Source organism: Microtus ochrogaster, unplaced genomic scaffold (assembly GCF_000317375.1).
Source record: "Microtus ochrogaster isolate Prairie Vole_2 unplaced genomic scaffold, MicOch1.0 UNK2, whole genome shotgun sequence".
Lineage (NCBI taxonomy): Eukaryota > Metazoa > Chordata > Mammalia > Rodentia > Cricetidae > Microtus > Microtus ochrogaster.
Window position 1 is genome coordinate 2,933,187 of NW_004949100.1, and position 9,800 is coordinate 2,942,986.

A 9,800-nucleotide genomic window follows, 5' to 3' on the forward strand; every position below is an offset into this window, starting at 1 on the left:
AAAAAGAAAAAACAATGAGAAAATTATCCAAGTTACATTTGATACTTTTAATTCTGTAAAATTGTTAATAAAATGTGTCTTTTATCATTAATTTACAATTTTAACTCCAAGTAAGAATGTTGTTTATATAGATACAATAAAATTGCTGTATATATATATGTATATATGTATATATATACATGTGTGTATATATGCACACACATATATGTGTATGTATACATATATATTTGCCTCCTTCAGACATGAAACAATTTGTTTAATGGTGTAGGGGCAATGATTATAATAGGTATGAATTACAAAGAGTAATAAAGATGATTTTGGTATTTACCTTGAGGATATAATATATCCATTTTTTCTGTTTCATTATTTACATATAAAAAGTCTTAATTATGGTTTCAAAAAACAATTAGTTTATTCTAAAAAGGTATAAGAAGGCAGTTTATAAATGTTTGCAATTCTGCAAAATATAATTTCCATTTCATTAAGATAACAACATATAATCTGACTTTTCTTTAGTTCATTTAGTATTTTAACTTTTAAAATAACTCAGTTTTAATTAAAAGTTCAGGAATATCCCTTAGAAGTTTCTTTAATAGGATTATAATTTTACATTTTCATTACTGTTGTTTGTAAAATAACATAGTGATGTGCTGAGTACTTGCAGAGAGCATGAATTTTTATGAGATCTTTATAATTTACTTAGACATTTTTATGCCTTTGGACCAGGAAGCTGCTTCTCTATCCTGAATGGAAGGCATCATCACCCTCTTGTAACCAACTGTCCACACAGGACCCAAATTAGACTCTTAGTGATTGCTTCAAATCTCTGTGTCAAAAATTAATTTTTCCCCAAATTATACAATCTTCCACACGATTCTTTTGTTTTCATTTCACAGGTTTTATCATTTGACAGGGTGATGACACGGAAAATTGCCAGATGAGTCAAAAAGTCACCTCAATAACCGTCCCAGAAGTCACACTTCCTTCTCTTTTCCATAGTAGGTCATCTCTAATTGTCTGGGGATTTGTTGAAACTTCCACCTCCCCTATAAGTAAGGCAAAAAATAAAAAAATATTGAGTTTCTTAGGCACTCTTAAGTTTGTCAAGCACAATTACTTCTAGGTTGCCTATAATAATTAGATGAGTTCTGTATCACCATTTAAGAAAAGTAGCATGCTTCAACTACAAACATAATTAATATAATTTCCATACATGTTAAGTTTATTTAGCATATTACTGTTACCACCTCAGATTAGACAGCTGACCCCTAAAATACACAAATAGTAAAGCAATATTTCATGTGTGAATTTAATGACAGTTATCCTAAAATGTCATAAAATTACTATTATTCAAATAAATGGAGGCTTCACTAGTTCTAGATATTCAGGTTACCTTTACACTGGACTATCTGTATGTTAACAACCCTAGAAGAGTGTACAATTTTATACTCAGAAGTTTATATCAGCACTGAAGGCACAAATATGCAAGCAATTTACTTTTAATTTACATTGCAACTTTTTTTCACATAAATTACAAAATGTTAGACAAGCTGACAGCTTAAATAATTATATTCATGAAAGAATCTGCTTTACCTTCGCTAACTGTTGGGTAACTGACCATTTCCTCTTGAATGTTAGCAGCAGCCCGTTGCTATCTCTCAACTTTATTTACAGTTTAATTGGGTGCATGAGGTCACCAATTTAATTAAAGGCCCAGTGTCTAATTTTATAAGTGACAAAATATTTTACAGGAATTGTTAAAATATGAAAATAAAGAGTAGGCCAGGGCTCCAGCTTTACTAATCAATAACACAATATAAAACCTTTAAATATAGTTACATATATGGCACAGGCAAACTCTGAGCAAAGAACAAAAACAAATTAACCTTTCAGTTTAACACAACACATCAGTGGTCTCCAGGGTGTTCCAATATGACAGTGTCTTAAATGCTCTCCTTGCTTCACGGTAAATCTTACAATTATAAACAAAGATACTGAAAACCCCGAATATCAATTTTCAGGAAGAACAACTACAGGTGACAAGTTTTGTGATGGGATTGGTGACCCAGCCCCACCACTGGAAACCTTGTCTGCTTACAGAAGATGGTTGTTTCATGCTCCCTGTGCTCCAGTACAAGAAAATCTCACTAGGGTCATCCTTGTAGATCCCAGGGAGTTTCCACTGCATCAGGTCTCTGCATCACTCCGCAAGAGCTCCCTAACTCCAGTCCTATCTCCTCATACTCTCCCTCCATACCTCTCCTCGACACACAACTGATCCTTCCTGTCCCAATTCCCATCCAACCTCAGTCTTCCTCTAAAATCGATTCTATGCCCCCTTCCCTAGTAGAAGGATGTATCTGCACTAGAATTTTCCCTGTTACTTAGTCTTTCTGGGTCTGTGGATTGTAGCATGATGGGGCAGTTATGGCACCAATTTTGCATGAGTGTCCAAACAATTATTGATATAACTAGAAGTCTATGAGAGGGAGCCCATGTGGGATCCCGCCTCGATGGCCAGGAACTGAGGCTGGGCAGAGCAGAGTTCTAGGATCTAACCAAAAGCTATTTGCAAGAAAAGAATAATTAGTTAAAAATATTCATAGATAGTGGTGCCTTGTTCAGTCATCATCAGAGAAGCTTCACCTGGTAACAAAAGGGCACATTTGCAGGGATCCACAATCAAACATTAGGCAAAGCTCAGAAAACCCTGCAGGAGAAGGGAAGAGCAAGTTGCAGGAGTCAGAGGGGTCAAGGACCGAGAAGGCCCATGGAATCAATAAAGCATGGTCCATAGTGACTCACTGAGACTGAAGCAACAATCAAGGAGTCTGCATGGGACTGTAGTAAATCCCCTTCATATATGTTACTGTTGTTTTGTTTGGTGTTTAATTGTCCTAGAGAGGATATCTCTGACTCTTTTTTTCTGCATATGAGACCCCTTTCCTCCTACTTGGTTTCCTAATCCAGCCTTTATATGAGGATTTGTGTAAACGGAGGTTTTCTGTCCTTCTCCATGCCGCAGCCACTTCTAAATAATCACTCAGAGGCTTACTATCAATTACAGAATGTTTGTCATATAGTTCAAGCTTATAATGAACTAGCACTTACATTTAAATTAACCCATTTCTTGTAATCTATGTATTGTTATTTTGCTGTGACTCTTACCAGTCTGTGGCATCTCCTTTCTTAGACAGCAGGCTTGTTATCCTGAGAGACTCAGCCCTTCTCTTTTCTGTACTGTCAGTTTGGATTTCCAGCCTGGCCTTATTCTGTCTTGCTATATACCAAAGAAACTTCTTTTTTTAACCAATGAATATATACTTATATAACCAATGAATATACTTGTTTATACCATACAGAAGAATTATCCCACAGCAGGTTTCTGCCTATTTTTTTTTCATCCTTTATTACCGTGTTCAGTTGATATCCCTGGGAATCTTGCTCTTTTCAGAAGAGAAACAGAAGAGTAGATATGTAGGAGATGGGAGATTTGGGGGAGGCCTGGAGGGAAAACTTTTTTTTTTTTTTTACAATGAATTATACAAGAGAAGAATAAATTAAGTAAAAACAAAAAGAGAAAACCTTCAATAATTTCATGTAACTCGGGGTTAGACAAGCACTGAAGAAGAGTTATAAACTCCTGCCTTCAACTGCTGCTGAATTACTTTTGTAAAAAACACAAACAAATGAAAAGAACAGTGTAGACACATATGATGAAGAGATATATTTGCCACAGTATAGTTTGTCTTAAATGAATATTAACTATGCACTGTTCTTGCATTTTCAAAAAGTTTCTGACCTGGGAAGTTAAAGTACCCATGTGACTATATTGGGGAAACTAAAATTATAACTGGGTGTAAAGGGATCACTTGAAAACCATGCTTGCCCTTACAAAGGATTTTCTAGAATATTTGCATTTCTGATATCTTTCCTTCATCTGAGCATGAGCTTTGAATTTACAGGGGTCTTCTGATTCCATGCAGATGAATGAATTATCACATTTAATCAAGAAGAAATGTGGGGGTAAATGAATATATTTAACATATTTGTTGCTATTTAAAATGTAAGGAAACCAGGTAAGCTGTGTTTTTCCCATCAAGAGCTAGTGTTGCTTCCTGTTCTTTCATTGTACAAGAGACTTTGTACTTCTAAGTATTTGTGTCTTCTCTATGTATGGAATTTCTACTGTAGTGGTCCCTCCAACTCCATAACATTACTTACATACTTATATCCAATTTTTCTGGCTTTTTATTCCTTAATCAAAAAAATTTTTTAGATTAGTCAAACAATAAAAAGTACTGAAACAAAATGATTGGAAATTGATTTATTTTATTTTATAAAGCACAAATTTGTAATCTAAACCATCAGGAGTCTCACAGTTTGCATTTTATAGCATGGGTATTTGTACGGTTATAATTTATATACTTTTTCAATAAAAGACTGAAGAGTGAACTGAAATTATTTTTTGTGTAGCTCATATTGAGGGTAATATTTAGAAATATACAGCAAAAGCCATCAAATATTAGTGACACTTATTATTTGCAAGAAGGCAAGGAAATTGCTTAAAATTTTATATTGAAGGAGAGTCATAGACATTTTATATGTCTTAATAAAATGGTTTAGTTAGACGATAAAATATTTACTCATGAAGATGAAATGCAGCATACCTAAAAACAATATATTTTCATATAAATTTATAAACCTTATTATAGTGATGCACAATAGTTATATACTTAATAAAATATAAAGAGTTGATGAATGGCATATTTATCATTTAACACTATTAGAAATAAAGTCAATAAACATTAAATTGTAAATTTTCTGCTCTAACCTAAAAATCTTTATTAAAAATTGGCCACGGATTGTTAAAAAATCAAATTTAGAATGACATTTACAAATGAATGATTACCTTCAATATTATTCAATTGAGAGAACATTCAAATAAAGAATGCTTTAGGAATTGTTTGTGTTTCTTCTTACATTGATATTTAATGAAAACAACTATTTTTATTTATACTTATACATTTTCATACGTATTGGATCAATTAACCAAGAAACAATGATTAAATATATAGGTTTTTACATTGTATCATAAATTGTCAGTGATTTAGAGAATGCACATGGCTGATGTTCAAGAATTGTGTTATTTTAAATAAGATGCTTGCTGTCTGTGAATGTTGTATTACAAGGTGTCTTTCATTTAATCTCTGCATATGTCAAGTATATACCAAATCAAATTTGTAAAACAGAAATATTTTAATCTAATAATAAAAACGTTAAAATATTATAAAATTAGGACTAATGGACAAATCATAAGAATTTTGATTAAGTCATACCATTTCTACAATCTGTGGCTAAGAGTATATCAATTGTTCTTCTATGTCTTGTCAGATGATTTGAAGAGTATTAAGAAAACACCTGGATAGTCTAGACATCATCATGTTCATTGTTCATGACTAATGAAAAAATAACTACTTAACAGATATACATAAGAAATTATATTTTTATATAATTTTTTCTGTACTGTAAATCTTTGTTAATGTTGGGCTATATGAGTTAGTAAGAATGTTAAGAATATGAAATAGTACTAAGAACATAAAAATAGCAGTTTATGTTTTGCAGAAACAGACTTTCTATTTAATATCAAGGATGGGTTGTCTGAAACAGAGTTTCTCAATTAGGGGAACAATCTGTAATATCCTTTTATCTGTTGTAAGAAAAATGTGCTTTAATAAAGAGTACTTCTGTAATACTGAGTGACTTATGAGCAATTGGTGATCAGGCAGCATCTGAGAAATAATGCAAATGTAATTTGAGTTCTAGTTTCTTTTCATTCAGTTACATTTTGCACCAAGTGATGGCATCAGAATTGGTAACTTCTGACAATTGCAAATTATGGTGCCGCGTGCAGGAGTCTCTGCTGCACAGAAAGTCTTCTATGTGTCCCTTTTAGTCCTAAGAATGTATGTTATGGTGATGTTTTCTTTGTTTTTTATTCTTCCACATCCTAGAGATCATGGGATCTTGCCTTGGTAGATTTTTATTTCATGAATTTTGTATTTACTGAATATTTTTGATCTACTAGAATCTTGATATTTTAATTATGTTCCTAGTCTTTAGGAAATTGTCATGGGGTTTATTAGAGATATGGACATGTTCTCATATAGTTTTTAGAGTGTCCCTTTTACTCTTTCCCCTTAATATTGATAGTCTTTACATGTTAGGGTATGATGTATTTCTGTAATGCATAATGAGCTTCAGGACACTGTGTGTATTTGACTTCATGGGTGTGTAAGGATGCATGAATGTGATTTTACATGGAACATTGAAATTTGTCCTGATAACTTTTATAGAATATAAAATACATGCTTGCTCCATAGTCATGCTTATGGTAAATCTTATATTTCCCTTACCTTATTAGTTTTATGAATAGACAATTTTGATTCAGATTTTACTTAGGTATTAAATCAAAACAAATGCCAATATTTGTAAGTTTTAATGTTTTATTTCTTCTATCCTTCACCCAAAATGCTTTATGCTTATTTTGTCTGAACAATTCACAGTATAATTATGAATGTTCAATGAAAGAGACTTATGGTTCTGGACTCAGTCTACTTGCGGTATAAAGAAGAGACACTAAACAGCCAATTTGTAATTTTTGATAGGATACATTTGTTATACATAATAAGCTATTTTAATATTATATTTTAAGTGTGTTCACAGTATAATTTGATAATACTTACATCTCCCACTTCTTGTTCCATTAATTCCCTTCTTTTTTCCAACTATTATCCCTAAAATATGTAAGTCTTGTTTTTGAAGCTAGTAAGTCTTATTAGTGTTGTTCATAGGAGTTGGGGTCTATACTGATACATGGATGAGAGAGCATGGTGCTTCATTTTCTTCCACTTTAAACCACAGTAAACATCACAGGATTAGTGATATGGCTAAATCATTGAAACAATACTGAGTACCATAAATAAGTACAGTATTTTATAAAAAGAATTCTCTGTGAACTTTTGCCAAGTTCCTAGGACAAGCTGATATCCATATGTTCTCATGTGCTGTAACACATAAAATATAAATGGGATCAAAAACTAACAAAAATCTTTAAATATGATAAAAACTCAACAATTAACTTTGATTAGTATGTATATTTTAATACAATTACCAAAAATGCATTAGAAAACACTTTTACGTATTTTACGTTCACTATCCAATTTATTCCATTGAAGTGTTATCATGTAGTTTTCATAATTAGCTTATGTGAATTTTATCCATCAAGTTTTTATAGTTATTTCGATCTTGTTGGATTGAACTGTTCTCTACTGGTCAATTATCTTGTTTCAAACCTGAGCAACTCTGATAATGAAACACGAAGGAACTATGTTTTTATTTATACATAAGTGGCTAAACTTCTCATGTGAATTCTCCAGAATGTCATCTTAGTTGCTAAAAATGATTTTAATTGAACCTTAAAGACCGTCTAATATCTTTTAAACTACCGAATTTTAGAGCATCAAGGGAGGGAAAGTAAATAAAATATCCAGCAAGCTAAAGATTCCAAGTTCATCTGAGACTCAGTCGATGAAGTCAATTGCATTTGGAAGTTTCAGATGCAATCTTTTCTCTAAGTTTCATATCCCAGGTGGTATCAAATGCAGTATTATAGATCAAATCTTTTTGTTATAAAAGACTCATGGCATTAATCTGCTGACAATGTTTGAATAACCTCAATCATCTATAAGCATTTAAAATGCCTTTTATCATTGCAGTTGTCTAATAAATGCACAGAATTCAATCTTTATGTTACTTGATTCTTTGAGTATCTTACCAGAACTTTAATAGCCGTGAACAATTGTCTGAATTGGGTAACTGCCTTGATAAAGAATAAGCCATAATAAATCATCTCCCTGTAAATATAATATTTAATGCCAGAGTTCTTTTCTCATTCCTGTTCTAATGGAAATAATCTGGTAATTATAATTTCCTAGTTTGTAAATAAGGTTTCTGGTAAGATCAGAGCCTATTCACTTTACTAAAATCTTTATGACATGAAGAAATAAAAAATTTTCAGATTATCTGGATTTTATTGTTTTATTCATTTAATAATTCAACTATTTATGTTTTTTGTGTGTAATATCTATATGCATTTGCTTATGGATCACTTATTTTTAATTTTTGGAAAAAATTTCTGTATTTAAAATTAAGTTTTTATGAAGACTTTGTTTTTCTTTCTATTTTATTATTTTTGGTATATGGTTTGTTTCCACGTATGTGCACTACAAGTGTTGAGTGACCTTTGATGCCAGGAGAAAGTGTAAGATTTCCTACGACTGCAGTCGAAGAGGTTGGGAATTGAATGCTGCGAGCTGTAACCTACCATATTGTTGCTGGGTGTCTAACCCCGTTCCCTAGAAAGACATCCATTCAGTGCTGTCAACTGCTGAGCCATCATTCCACTCCTCATGATTAACTTTTTTAAAACTTCACTGACATGTAGTAAGACAGCACGCTTTAAAGATTTATTTTTTAATGTTATGAATATTGAATTGCAATTATGTATGTGCACCATGTTCATGCACAGTACTCAAAGAGGCTAAAAGTGTGTTTAATATTTTGGAGCTTGAGTTACTGATAGCTTGAAAGCAAACCTGGGTTCTCTGCAAAGGAAGCAGGTGCTCTTAAGTGTGTAACTCATGTCGGTTCTTTGACAAATATTTTCCTAAAATTATTAAAAACAGTTTAAAATCAGAATAAAGCTAAAATGAACAATATTTGAATACTAGTATTTACTAGGAAAATACCACATTTATTCTTTGAAAAGTTAATTTTTAGAATAAACTAGAATTAATAAAAATACTTAGACAAGTTAACAGTGAATAAATTTGATCCTATCAAACTGCATATTATCCTTTAGCTTTAAGAATGATGTCAACACTGTACAATGAATTAAGGATTTCTAAATATATGGTTTTAATATAATAAGTGCTTTCAAGAAGAAAGGAGCAGGCATAAATGATCTGAAGAAGATCCAAACTCTGCACTTTTGCAGAGATACAGAGTTCTGCATTAAACACAAGCAACACAGCTCTTTGGTTTTCTCTTAATTTCTCTTTTTCTCATGGTGATGCTCATGTCCCAATGAGTCACGTCTGTAGGGAGCATCTCACTGGCTTAACTAAGAAAGTTTAGATATAATCAAGTCACAGAAGACTTATACTGCCATTTTAGTTTTTCTTCTGTACTTGATCCCTTTCTACACAATTCAGCCTCAGGAATAAACAGGACAGAGCGAGGACAGAACAAATCTGTAAGGATTAATATCTGTTGGAATTGGCAGTTTTATTTTTTTTTCAATTTTACTGATTATTATAGAAAAGAAAACTGTAACATTACAAATTTCATTTGAAATTATAAACTCACTAGGGAAGACAGAAAAGCATATTGAAGTCGGATGTTGAATGTCCCTTAAATGAGTAAGAATTGAAATAATGGTTCAGAAATTTTGAGGAAGTGATTGAGCCTTTGAGATGAGTTTTTTCTTGTGTTATTAGTTTATTAGACTTGTGGGTTATTGGTTATTATAAAAAGGTGAGGAATTAGAAGTGGGTAGTAAGTGAGGCAGTGATGAGGATGCTGTGTTCTTTTTTTTTTTGATTTTTTTTTAATTGAGAAAAGGAAAAAAAAAGTATTCGCCTCCTCCCAGCCTGCCATTTCCCTCCCCATCCTCCCACCCTTCTCCCCCTCCCCCCACTCCTCTTCCCCTCCCTCTCCAGTCCATAGAGCAGTCAGGG